The sequence below is a fragment of the Glandiceps talaboti genome, chromosome 17, assembly GCF_964340395.1.
Source record: "Glandiceps talaboti chromosome 17, keGlaTala1.1, whole genome shotgun sequence".
In the NCBI taxonomy this organism is placed as follows: Eukaryota; Metazoa; Hemichordata; class Enteropneusta; family Spengelidae; genus Glandiceps; species Glandiceps talaboti.
In genome coordinates this window covers 13381410-13394474 of record NC_135565.1, presented here as the reverse complement: position 1 = coordinate 13394474, position 13065 = coordinate 13381410, and positions in this window count along the sequence as shown.

Sequence of the window (13065 nt, the reverse complement as noted above, 5' to 3'; positions counted from 1 at the left end):
TAATTATCACCCCTGGTACGGACCTATATCATCACAACTGTCCTATATAATACACTTTATAGTAACCGCAGTAAGGAACCTCTGTCCTACCAAGCCCCCTTCGTAATACGTGGTTGACTGGGGCCAGCCCAGTGATGGTTCAAATCAAATCTTATAGCCCAAAGACTTTAGCCTATTGAAGTAGCACCTTACACATTTCGAAACGTTAATTGCGCCCCCATCGCCCTGATCGACTTCCCTTATTGTATTGACGAGTAAAATGAATGGAATACGTCGGTCAAAGGTCAAGGAACGGTACTCGATAGTTGTACGTTGGAGAACTAATCTCTAACGCATATGGTATATACTGAAGTGGCCCGAAGTTTGCCTTAAAATAGAATTCCATACAGACAAATATTAGAACAGAAAACATGATGAATCGTGTGTGTGTGTGTGTTGGGGAGGAGAGGGGGTTTGACGAACATTCCTCAAACTATAACGGATGTATATTATTCGTTATCCCCGTGTTGAATCAGATGCAGCCAGATCTGTTGTTTCACATCATAAATGATGTTTTTTAATAGAATCGTCCCCCAAAATCATAATTGCGAGGATGTTTAGCTCTTCTCATATACCCTCCTCCCACTAGTGGTGAATGATATCTGGCCTTCGTAATTCCACCCTCCTTCCCATTGGATTTCAACTAACCCGCCAGCCAACTGCCCACTCAATATTGTGAATGTTTTACCCACTATACCAACAATTCATTTTGACGTACACCACATCAGTTCTGATGAAACGGTTTAATTTCGGCGAGGAACCGATGGTTATAGTGCGCCCCCAGCGACCTATCTTCTGTGTATGTATGTATGTATGTATGTATGTATGTATGTATGTATGTATGTATGCAATAGCTGTAAATATCTCTTCCATCTGACGATATGCTTCAAAGTAAATTATCAATCCAAACATGTACCAACGTTTCCGGTATCTGCGAAGATATTTAATATCCATGAGTTCTGATTAAATGATTTAATTTCAGCTAGGAACTGATGCTTATAGTGCGCCCCCAGCGACCTCTCTTCTGATATCTGTCTGTCTGTCTGTCTGTCTGTCTGTCTGTCTGTCTGTCTGTATGAATGTACACAGGGAAAACAGGCATGTAATTGATTGATTGATCGATCGACCGAGTGATTGTTTGATTGATTGATTATTTGAGGAATGATTAATTTGTGTAGTTAAACTAGCTTGTACATGGCTAAGTGTTTGTTTGGTGTGATAATCTCCCAGAGATAAAGGAAATTGTTCCTGTAACCGATGCCTTGGTAATTAATAGATTAGGGGGGGGGGGAGAAAAAAAAGAATGTTTTATATTACCACAAAAAATCAGTCAATGATCAATATCACAAAAAAGGTTTTTAAATACAAAAAGTAATCAATCAATCAATCAATCAATCAATCAATCAATCAATCGATCCCTCGCTCGCTCGATCAATCAATCAATCAATTACATGCCTGCTGTCCCCTGTGGTATGTATGTACATGTATATCACTTCCAAATTCGTAGATAAAATGATACCGCTACTAAAGTGTCACTACAGAACAAGCAACTTGTAAATGATCGTGAAGATGGAAAGCGCTGTACATCGATATCATCATCCCTATTGTCAAGGTGTTGAGTAGGATATACACTCTTAATCGAAAATTTACTGACTATTGTACTAAGACACATACACACTAACAAGGTGAAAAATGTTGTGCAAGAGCGATTTCATGATTTTACAATACCTACAATTATTTGCAATTTCAGATTCACATCAAGTTAACGGTGTGCCTTCATAGGGTATCTTAGCTGTGGGCCATTGCAAGATATAGGCAGAAATAGTATTATTCATGCGATATGGTTGCACAATGAATGAGAAATGTTTTACACTGAAGGGAATAAGCACTCAGTGATCATGAATATTAAATTTGCTCTGCGAATATATTAAACTGCGAGATTCAGATGATCATTAATTCTTTTCGATTTGTTTGTCTTTGAAAAAACCCTAGAACAATATCGTACAAACGTAATGTGTTATTACAAACTATTACATAATTATTATAAGGACTGTTTTCCTTTCCTACGTCGCCATCTTTAAAATTTTAATAAAATATAAAACATTGTTGCTAAAATGATGTAGGCTTGGTGATTTACTCATGGGATATTACGTTGTTGACACACAGATAAACACGTTTCAACTGTGAAGAGACAATGTCCTTTTTTCTAATTTACGAGTAATATTAACTGTTGCCGCCATATTGAAACGGAGACATGTAAATCTTACAAAGAAGGCAAGTAGCTGTAGTCAAGGAAGGTGTCCTTTAAAAATAAATTCTTACGTAACTTTTCAGTTGACGGACAATTTTCTTCGATCGTTAGCGGGAGGGAAGCAAACGGGGAAGAATTGAGACAGGGAAGTCCTGATTTTGATACAGAATTATGAGGGATGGGCGCGCATTGTGTATGAGGGATGGGCGCACATTATGTATGAGGGATGGGCGCGCATTGTGTACCTTAAAATGAATTGTTGGTATAGTTAAAAGCACAAACGTTTTCCTGGTGGGGTGAGGGTAAATAATTCACGATATTGGGCGCACAGTGGGCTGGCGAGCAAGTTAAAACCCAATGAGACGCAGTTTGAGGGCTCATAAGAACAGCTAAACACTCTCCCACATTTTTTGAGGGGCGATTCTATTTGAACATCATTTTTGTCTGACCACAAATCTGCCCGTTGACAGCATCTGAATTAGGTCTCAGACCACTAACTAGGCGTGAACTCCACTTCTAGCGCAAACAGACTTGAAGAAACGCCTCGTGACAAAGTTGTGATCTATCCTGTTGGTAATTGCCATTTATACTGTCAGTCTCTTTGAGGGAAATTACACCTTTGCAGATGCGATGTTGACACGCTTACACTAAACCCACTCGAGACTGTGAAGTGTGGTTAATATGCTTTATACGATACGTGGAATTATCACTTTGTGAAATATGATATTTGCATAAAAACGTTTTATAACTGCGACATAAATACTATTTGACGATCTGTCGGCTTCCCGTCAGCACCAATGGCTTCAAACACGCAGGATTCGACATAGTCGCTTATTCTGAAACTAGATTGGGTTTAGCGCGTCCAACGAGGTAAGTATATTTTCCTATCAATCTCAAAATGATGATTAACCCCATAATGTTTCGTGTACATTAGTGGAATATATAACAAACGGCCTTAGGCTTTCTATAATACAACTGCTATATCACTGTTGAGACCGGCTGCTTCGTTATACGTACATGCAGGCACCCATTACACACGACTGATGAGGCGAATCTCTCTCTCTCTCTCTCTCTCTCTCTCTCTCTCTCTCTCTCTCTCTCTCTCTCTCTCTCTCTCTCTCTCTCTCTCTCTCTCTCTCTCTCTCTCTCTCTCTCTCTCTCTCTCTCTCTCTCTCTCTGTTCAGTATGTGCTTAGTTGTAGTGGTTATTGAATAATGAGTCGTCACTGACACTTACATGTTCTGAGACTTTATACATCGTAGCCATTACCACACGGTCTAAGTGAAATCAAATATTCTACTGAGAGTCTCTCAGATAAAAATCAAATCCTGTTTCTAAATTTAATGTTTTGTACAATTATCCTGCTAAACTGATATCAAGTCAGTATGGTCACAATATCAACACAATCCAAATTGTAATCAAGCTGTACTTTATGTGGTATCCCCTACACATAACAAATGTCGCCAGAGATGAAATGTTTTTACTTATGTTAACTGTCATACTTGAATACTTTTCAAACAAAATGTTCTAGCTATTCCAATTTCATAACTCACATTATCAAAGTTCATTGACCTGAATTCTATCACCACATCTCTCTCTCTCTCTCTCTCTCTCTCTCTCTCTCTCTCTCTCTCTCTCTCTCTCTCTCTCTCTCTCTCTCTCTCTCTCTCTCTCTCTCTCTCTCTCTCTCTCTCTCTTTATCTTTATATGTATGTGCTTAGTTGTAGTGGTTATTACCATATCGTCTTGTTCGCTGCGTTTCTAAAATACATAGATTGCGAACTTAATCTTACAAAAAATGTGTAAATATTTACATATATTTATTGATTATTTTTTCACTAAAATTAAAAAAAAAATATTTGTTTCCGATAACATGACTTCAGAAAATAGGGTAGGTAGGTCGGGATTTTATACATTTCATTTTTGTCTCAATTTCTTCGACCTAAAGACAAAATACTCGTTGATCACAATACTCCCGTAACAGTTTATGAGGTGTGAGAAGTAAATGAAAACAATTATGTGATTCAGAAGGAGGCCAACAGATTTATACGGACTGTGTTTTTTATAGGTTGAAATGACATCGTTTCTCTCTGGAATTAAAAAAAGGAAAATGCACAGGGAATTGAAATAGAAGTAAATTGTCATAATTTTGCCTTTTTGCTTGTAAAAAATTTCAGGGTCGGCAGCTTAAACTTGGGTTGGTCGTGTTATCGGTAACACAATTTTTTATTTGGTCTTGCCTATCAACTTAAATTATTTCTCATAGAATATTGTTGATCGATAGTCAACGATGTTAAAAATCTTACTGGACAATTTTTTGTCTGGTTTTTATCTCTAGGGCGAAATTTGTAATATTATTACGTGTCCTTCACATGAAGTAAATTCTACTTCATCATGGCAACTCGCTTGAATCTGCGTCTTATGGGCTTCTTGTTATTCATTGCAATCAAATCTGGTAAGTTTTGTATTCTCTAAGACTTTTATCTACTAAAAGTGATTGTACAGTAATAGGTTTCGTCAGTTTTTGTTGACTGACTGACTGACTGACTGACTGACTGACTGTCTGACTGATCTGGATATGTATGTATGTATGTATGTATGTATGTATGTATGTATGTTACATGTATATGTGTGTGTATGTGTGTGTGTGTGTGTGTGTGTGTGTGTGTGTGTGTGTGTGTGTGTGTGTGTGCGTACGTGCGTGCGCATGTGTGTGGTTTCCTAGCAATATCAAGACAGGTTGTCAGTGAAACTTTGTGTTTTTCACTGAAAATGGATAATGATTGCTGTATCTTTAGAATGTATTGTTTTAGTTACTGTACAACCGTTCTAGTCATTATATATAGATGTTTGTGATCACAGCATCGTGTTATCAGTGGAACTGGCAGTGAAGGTGTCGAAAAGTCGCCAGTTATCATACTATCAAATCACAAAATAACAGCGGGTGGCTCTGATGTAAGTTCACGCCACCCTCAAGATTATCTCGTGTCTGTCAAAGTTCTTGATATAACAAGTCACCACATGACTAACTTTCACAGACATAAAAAAAAACGTGATCAAAACATCGCCTGAAACTACATCGATATCAGACGCTGTCGCTATTGCGTCGGCATCAACGCAAGTCATCAGTGTGGTAGTGATATAAGAAGCAGACTTTTCGGTACCCTTCAAAGCCCGTGTTTAAATGCCAACCCCGAAGAAACACTGCTATGGCTTATCTTACATAGATAAATCACGACTGTTTCACTGTATTACATGTACAATGAATATCACTAAATCTGAAACACAGCGTCGCCTGGCTCGGCAAATTGATTTACCAACATTGCTACAGTTTATTGTCTGGCCAGACGAATACCACAGAAGACTTTAGCCAAATCTTATCGTCTGGTTCGACGAAAATGTAAATGTTATCGTCTAATGCAAGTACTGAAGTACAATGTAATTGACACGTTTTAGTCATTCCATAGACTATCGACAGTCGTTCGCGCCTTTTTTGCTACGTTTTATCTCAAACTAAAGTCGCGCCTCGCTCCGATCCGGAGAAATACTACAACTGCGTACTGATTATTTAGCAACATCAACTCACAGTTTCCTATCAGTACGCATTAATAGTATTCAGTGCTACGGAGCGAGGCGACGATTTTGTTTTAGGTGACCATATTTTTAAAAATGTTTCTCATTATTTTTTGTGGCAACTATGGGTCAGTCGGTTGATTTAAAAAGAGAAGAAATAAACATATAACAAAAATCATCAACTTCATGTTTCTCTGCATCTTTTTCGTCCTCTCTAAGTCTTTTTATTGGATTCCTGGTAACAAGCCCTTTCCCAGCTTCTCTACAAAAATACGGTCACCCTCATTGTACTTTTACATTTACTTATAATGGTAGTTCGAGTAAAGAAAGTGTAGCAATATTGTTTAAGATGTATGGCGCGATGGACGATCAATGAAGCAATGTAAAGCATTTTGTTGTGCCAGACGATAAAATGTAGCAATTTTGGTAAGATTTTTGACAAGCCAGGCAAGGTCGTCATGATTTTCGTTGTCGCACATCTTAACCTATGCTTCCTTTTCGTCAATCACAATGTCAGGATACGCTATTCTTGGTTCGACTGGTGTGCACCGAGGAGAAGCTCAGGGAGGGCTGTGTACTGCTCAGATCCTATCAGATGTCAGTGGGTATATATATTGGCCTGAAACTATCCCTGGAGCACTTGCTAAGGTGCCATGCCCATTTGGAGCAAAAAAAGGCGATTTTGCTGTTATAGAGAGATGGTGGTAAGCTACATAATTTTGGTTAGTTCGTCCAAACTTGAAGACTTGATTATCGTGATTTTGGGTCAGATGAGTAGATATGAACGTACATAGTCCATGGGGAAATATATCCTTCAAGTTCACACGTAGATACAATTGCGAACTGTGGCTGTGACAGTTGATATTCAGGGCTGGTGGCTTTCTACTTCATCTGGGGAATTCTCGAAATCGTTTCATCTGGCTCCATACACATTTCTATTGGCAGACCTAGAATGACGAAATGGCCATTATACCATGCACGAGCCAAGTCTAATAAAAAAGTATGGAATATTATATACTCTGGTCTTTCTACATCACGACAACGAGCGTCTATGTCACGACAACGCGTGCCTACGTCACTAGTGTTCTACTGTGTTCGAAATATGAGTCAAAACGTTCAAAATTGCTATTACAATTACTTCCCCCGATTTTTCTTTGATATTACTGGCCATGGTATAATTATGTTATTGTCTAATATTTTTCTTCATTAAGCCGGATAAAACTCGTGAACCAAGGGTTGTCACTACCCGTCTAGCGACTCGTATCTTCCTTGGCTGAACGAAGAAAACATATTTGGGAATAACGTCTAATTATGTCTGTCTGTCTGTCTGTCTGTCTGTCTGTCTGTCTGTCTGTCTGTCTGTCTCTGTCTGTCTGTCTGTCTGTCTGTCTGTCTGTCTGTCTGTCTGTATGTATGTATGTTTGTCTCTAAATCAGCCTCTCTTTCCATCTGTTTGTCTGTTCTTTGAAAGTGTTTTGTATTAAATGTGTATGAGATATAGTGGCAAATCATGGTCTTATAGGGAGTTATTAGTTAATATGTCGGGGGGGGGGGGGGGTTGAGCACCTTGTTTCTATAATGCAAAAATGGCAGATGGTGTCATTGTGTTTTTGTTTTGAGTTAGGGCGGGCGTCAGTTTATTTGCTGAATAGGTTTACAGCATATACCAAATATTGCAACGTTGGCAAGGTCAACGGAAAGGAAAAGCGCATAGGGCTCTAACATTAATGAGGTCAGTTTGACCACAGATAGTTGAATTACTATTCCATATCATGAGAACTGAGCTTGGCAAAGGGGTTTGGAGAGTTTTTTTGTGGTGTAGTGATCTCCGTCTGTATTAACTAATCAATCCCTTATTTAATAACAGCAGAACGTCGCGTGCATTATTTGCTCCGCCACAATGGCAGGCATACAACACATCAGCTTGTGTGATGGAGAGTGATATCGGTCGACGAAGGCGTCTACGACATTTGGCGCGTATGAATATCCCATCAGGTAGGGTAATCGTTCGTTCTGTTTTACACGTGACTAGTAAGGTTTTTCCTGTTACATGCGAGGTTTTACACGTGACATGCAGGGTTTTACAAGTGACACACACATATTATACATGTGTTTCGCACCTAGCGAGCATAATCCACATTAGGCACTTGTCAGCAATTACAGGGGTGACAGGCATAAAGTTTATGATAGTATGTGTTTGTTTATTATTCATTATAGGACCGAAATAGGATGGTGTTATACTTTAATAGGGTGGTTTTATTCTGAGAGGTGGTTCAATTATGTTATTTTCTGTGATTCTCGAAAAAGTTCATAAATAATATATGCCCTTCTCTTCCTGCTTGACATGTTAGATGTTACGAGCATGTCTTTGATCTCAAATGAATTGGGGAACCTTACCTTTGAAGCTGACAAAATCAATGATGACGAATTCAGCTTTGCAGTGGATACTTTGGGGAACATCATCGACAGCATTGAGAATATGACTATTAGAGCATTCCTGGCAGAAAGGATACTGCAGAGCGTACAGCATTTCTTCAGAGTTAAACCTGCAGTTTTGTGGATGTGTCAGAAGAACAACAGGTCTATAACAAGGTAAAAAAAATATTTAACATCATTGCTATGTGATTCAGCATGGTATGCTATCATGAACGATTTGTTGTCAAAACAGATTTAAGAAGAAATTTTAGTTGAAAGAAAACCTTTGAACGCAACTCCGGTCTCCTTGATCTAATTCGGGAGCACAGCAGAAAAAAAATGTATGGACAGTTTTACTGTACGCAAGTTAAAGATAGACACAGTTTTTTTTATAGTTTAATCCTTTGATAAGCATTGATACTCACATCATAATTTGTCACGCTGAGCAACTTTACTTGACCCCCGTATGCCTACAGCATCATTCGTTATGAAAGCTAATCGGTTGGAAGGTCGACTTCCAACACAAGGTAATTATTGAACAGCGAAACGTTTTAGAACAATATAGTGCACGTCAAATGAAAAAGTAGTAAGCGTTGATAAAATACAGTCTTAATGAAAATAGTCAAAAATCACAATTTATTTAACGCCAATGCCTATTGGTCTGTATATGTACTTCGATATAAGTAGAAATACAAACGTTATCTTTAAATTGCTACAAGAGGTATCTGGTTGAATCATAGGTGAAATAAGTTAATAATTTTCAACATGTTTTAAATTTCTGCCTATGTGCTTTTGGTCGGTAACTTACTTGTCAGTCCACAAAATTTAAATACAGTTTTGTTACATGTCTTTCGCATCTTTCACATACTGCCTAATTCATATTGATGTTAAGTGGCTCTGTTTGATACAGCAACCCAGAAAGTACTGCACATGCTACACTTGAAGATAGCAAGATTAATTAAACACAGGTTCTTTTGTCTAAATGAGAGGATTGGAGTGCCACTTACATACAGACATCAAATACAGACATCAAACAGTTGGTGCGTTTCTGCGTTTAGTTGCAATAAGTTTAAATAAATTGGTTTATTTCATTTATAGAAAACGTTGCAAGAAATTGCGATCTTGCTATCTTCAAATGCAGAGTGCGCAGATTCTTATTTCGTTCTGTGTGGTTGTATCAACGAGAGCCTGAAGAGAAAAAAGCAGTAGAAAATCGAACTTGACGTGGATTGGTCTTGGTAAATATCAGTTACCAATGCGGAATGTGCATTTATCTAATTGTACTGTGTTTTCAGTTTCATTCGACAGGTTGAACGACTGCCTTCGGTGATTTTGCTTATTGGGGAGTCGGAAATCGTGGAAACGCCTGAGGTTGTGATGACCGTCGCTGCGATCAATGCAACAACATTCGAAGGACTGACCTTTTCCTCTTCACCGAGTGATGTAAGTGGTACATAACTTCTGCATTATTATACTCTTACTGCCTGGCTATGAGGGCACTAGTAAGTATATTACCCTGAGGGTTGTTATGCAGTAACTATTTCTCGAGGTTACATAACAGCGTAAGCGGTAATATGGCGTTTAGGGAGCCTTCAGTAATTACAAGGGCGAGGGGCTGAAGGAATCCAGGGGTGTGCCTGTCTGTGTCACCATTTTCTCAAATACGACTGGCTCTGTTCAAATCAAATGTGGTGAACACATTCTTCTAGCGGAATGGCTAGAATCTGTTTGTTTTGGGTGAGATCAGTGTGAGATATATAGCATAATTAATTAGCATAATCATATTCTGTCAGTTGATGTAGTGGTAGGTGACCCCTGTAAAATTTGGAATAGTCCATATATCCACACTTTTGTAGCTGTTGTTGCTCTCAAAGGTACATACAGACACTTTATAGCAGGCATTCAGTTCAAATCTGGTCTATTGTTTACCTTAGACTATGCTAATGCCGAAACCGCCCAGAAGAAAGATGAAGCGAGCAGAAGCTGCCATTGAACTTCCATCGACTTTGTTTCACAATTTGCATAAATCGCAGCAATCTCTGGTCAAGAGAGCACAATTCATAAAGTACAACTCAAACACCCTATTCCAGCAGGTGAGTTTAATAGTGATGAGAATAAGATAGTTAACATCAAGACATTCTGTCACACGACTATCACATGATTGGCTAACAATATTCTTTGAGATCTGATAAATTTTTAGAGATTAATTTGCAAAGATCGCATAGTTCAGCAATTTCTCAGTGAGAACGGCATCGATGTCCTCTGATTTGTCACCACGAGAGCACGTATGGGATGAAATGCAACCTTGTATCTGAACAGATGTTGGAGAATTGGCCAGGGATCATGTAATACCATTTCGTGTTGTTTTCCTCGTGTGTTTAGGTAGCTGATGACGTAACCATTATACACCCGGGTTCTGTGATTGCTGCTGACATTGACGGACTGGATATGAAGAACTTGACAGATCCTGTTAGGATTACTTTCCACGCACCAGAAAAGGTACGTTTTAGCGTTACAAGTAAAGTCCAGCTAATGGACATCTTGATTGAGAGTCACTGCATTGACACAATTATAACAATGATTTCCAAACTGGGATCAATGGATTTGGCATGGACCTCTGACCATCGGATCAAAATATCACTCTAGAAAGACATGAACCTATAAGTCAGGGCTATGTCTTTTAAATATATTTGTGTTCCTTGGGGTCACTGTGGCAGAAGTGTGGCTTACTCGGGGTATTTGCAGGAGTGCTTGCTGTGTTCTCTGCGGCCGTACTTTTTCGTACGAGCATAGCAAGTCCGAGTGCAATTCAGTATCCCTGGAACTCACGCAGCATGGGGTTCTGCTATTGTTACATATTTCCATATCATTTGCATGCAGGTATGCAATAATGTTTTGGTATTGCACTACTACAGTGCAAATACAACCAGCATGCGCATGCCAGTGCAAGTAATCACCGGTCCATATATGTAATATTAATTTTACTATGATATTGCGAAGTTTTGTAATAGTCCGAAGAATGATATCTGTATGCAGCATGCAGTCACACGGTATAATTTGTAACAGTGTAGAAGGACAAATAAGCTTGTCAAACTTATTAACTCACAAGTACAGAATATAAAATTCATTGCAAGGGTAGTTACATATTTTATTTATGTATTCGTTTGCAGACCAACTCAACCAATGACCCGATGTGTGTGTTTTGGGATTTTGATCTCCATGGTAAGTGTTATCAATCCATACTAGCAACACTTTCAAATAACAGCCAATAGGGAACTTGCAATCCAGACTGAGTATGCTTAGACGCAAAGGGCTATGGGAAACATACCTATAACTGTGGTGAAACCTGGGGAATGCAAGGTTGGGAAAATCTAGAATGTCAGTTTGTGCCCCTCTTGCAAACAGTTCTACGTTAAACCATAAATGGTAAGAGTGGCATACATTCCCCGGGGAAGGGCACATCTATGATAATTCAGTTCAATAATGTTGCAAATAACATTAATTTATCATATCAACTTTGTTATTCGTTTCCTCTTGTACAGATGGCAGTGGAGGTTGGTCTCCAGAAGGGTGTAATATTGCTGATGATAATGAGAATGAAGACGCCGTTGTGTGTGAATGCAACCATCTCACTCACTTTGCCTTGTTGGTGAGTCACTCATCTAATCCTATTATAGAACTTTTTACCCGATGCCCTGAGCAGCCCCGACGGATCTACTTGCATCCTTCCTGTCAATGCAACTATTCCTTTGAGTAAATATATTAGAAACTTATTGCCTGGCCCTGTTAGGGCAATAGTAGACGTGTACACCGAGAGCTGTTATGTACCAACTATTTCCGGAGACTGAAAGCCAAGGTAAAAAGTTGCTACATTACAGCATGAGAGGTAATATGAGTTCATTAGTGCCCTCATAAGGCCAGACAATAAGTGACTTATAACACATCACATTCTCTGGCAAGTACACTTTGCAGTCAAAGCAAATCACCGGCAGAACTGCCGTACCACTGTAACAGTGCCTTAGAAAACGAATATTGCCCGTTGTACTCAAGTGGAGGTCACTAAGGGTCACTAGTTCATAACACGTGATAATATCTAAGCCAATCACTGAAGGCTGTATGGAAATGATGTGTTATAACTTGCTACGGTATAAGTTACATTGACAGTTATCTTGTGTCATAACTCAATCACAACAGAAAATATTCAATGGTCTGCTGGTTATGTCAAAGCTTGATACTTTATATAACTAATATGTGCTACATGGAACATCATAACTTGTGGGTTGATCATTATTTGGCATGTAAGAACTAGAATGCCAACTGCAACAGTATTCGTCACATAAGAACTAGAATTCCAACTACAGCCTTTTAGAACAAGCAAAATGCAGTGTTTGAGGAATTATACATAATCTGTACAAAACAATGATTAGAACGAGGTATATAATATCTGATACATACGAAGCATACTGAAATGTAAATAAAACGTCTTTTAATTATTACAGGCTGCTTCCTCTGCTGACGTCATCATGCCGCCCATTCGGGAATACTTCATCGGATTTGCACTGTCCATCATGATATTGACCATACTGTAAACAAGAAGATTAATCTATATGGCCGTTAAATAGATGTTTAGGTCATTAATGATTAAAAAAACTCTAATGTTAGTCATAACACTCTTTAAATCACTAGTTCGATCATAATTGTAAGATAGTTGTAATTTTGTGCCAAAAATTTAAATATTTGAAAGAAATTGCAAAGTGAATAGATTTTTCATATCGTGTTGTGCTGTT